We start from the raw sequence: 1,946 nt of genomic DNA on the forward strand, positions 1-1,946 counted from the left end.
TGTCAGATACACTCCTCCTTTCTGGGGATAAATTTTCTGCCCTGTCAGGATAGGAAAATATCCATATGCCATAATGACTGATACTTTGTTTCATGCTACCAAAAGTTAGTGAGTCGATTTTCAACTCTGTCTTCTCTAGGTTTCTTTATTTACCTTTAACATAATATCATAGGCAAGACTGACTTTCTTTTCATGCTTCTCAAAAAAATTTTATTTATGTAAAAAGGAAAACATCATAAAACATTTGCTGAGTTTTAAGTACATTTTTAAAGGTGAAAGAAGTAGTATCTTAGTAGATGCATTCAAGAAGCTTGATTACTATTGATCAATTCTTGATCAAGAATAAATTATCACTCAAATTCAAGAATATTGTCACAACATCTTATTCCATTACCAAGCACTTAAACTTAAGAATGAATTCTGTCCTTTATTCGCTGTGGCAAATTTTGCTTCCATGTAATTGTGAATCAAGGTGACTGAAATAATAAAACATTACAAACGATGAGTTTCTCTAATTGGCAGGTTGTAATAGCAAACTTACATATGCCTATATTCATGAATCAACAAATAGAAACAACTTTAATGTTATTTCCAATTTTTAATGCTTTCTTCTCCCTACTCAGCATCCTCCCACCCAGAAAGAAGGCAGAGTCATGAAGTAATTGTTGCCACTAATGCTGCATTTTTCAAAATGAAGAAACAGGCTTGATTGATAAACTATCTGTGAGGCATGATATTGGCTATTCAGGTTACTCCTATAAATTATTCAAATCATTAAAGGTGGATACCTAAGAGTTGGAGAGAGAGGCCAGAAATAGTTGAGAGAAGAGCAAATCTTCTAAAAAGGAGTGGGAAATAGAGATATTGTAAAGAATATTCCTGGGTTTATACCCAAAGTCACACATGGTACCATAGGGCCTATACGTTGAAAGAAAGCTCCGTGACATCCAGTTATTTTGCTACTATCAAATTTCTGTTAGATAGCCATCAACTCCAGTTTATACCATTCCAGTGATTGGGAACCCACTTGCTTCCCAAGAGCAACTGAATTTATTGTTAAGAGCTGTAGGTATGACAAACTTGTTTTGCCGCCTCACTAAAAATTCTGCTAAGGGGTATGAGTTTGGCCCTGTAAAACCAAACAGAATAAAACAGAAATCCACTCCATACATCATCTCTTCATACACAGTAGTCCCCCCTCATTCCAAGACTCCCAGTGGATGCCTGAAATCATGGGTGATACCCAATCCTATATACACTATATTTTTCCCATACATGTATACTCATGGTGAAGTTTAATTTATAAATTGGGCACCATAAGAGATTTACAACAATAATAAAATGGAATAATTATAATAATATATTGTAATAACAGTTATGTAGATATGGTCTCTCTCTCTCTCTCAAAATATCTTATTGTACTGGACTCGCCTATTTTCACACAGTTGTTGACTGTGGGTAATTGAAACCTTGGAAAGTGAAACCATGGATGGTGGGGTGGGGGCACAACTACTATCATGTCTACTTTGTCTTTACTTCTTTACTTCTATGGGGAAATGTCCTCAGTTCATCCAAATATTCCTCAGAGGGCCTGACCTTCAACCCATTCTATAATCTTGATGGCACTTCCTTTGTCATTATCCCCTAGAAGAAAAATACTCCACCTGAAAATTAATAAGAGTGAGCTCAATGAAAATATTAATACACAAATATGTCCACTGATGTAGTCTACATTTATTTAACCTGATATTTTGGGATTGTTAATGGACACAGACATCCATTGGCTAAGAATGCACAGAAGAGTGATCCTGGCCATAGGTCCTCAAGTACTAGGGGACTTGGACAGTACCTAAATACTCCACCTGAAAATTAATAAGAGTGAGCTCAATGAAAATATTAATACACAAATATGTCCACTGATGTAGTCTACATTTATTTAACCTGAT

The sequence above is a fragment of the Propithecus coquereli genome, unplaced genomic scaffold, assembly GCF_000956105.1.
Source record: "Propithecus coquereli isolate 6110/MARCELLA unplaced genomic scaffold, Pcoq_1.0 Scaffold329, whole genome shotgun sequence".
In the NCBI taxonomy this organism is placed as follows: Eukaryota; Metazoa; Chordata; class Mammalia; order Primates; family Indriidae; genus Propithecus; species Propithecus coquereli.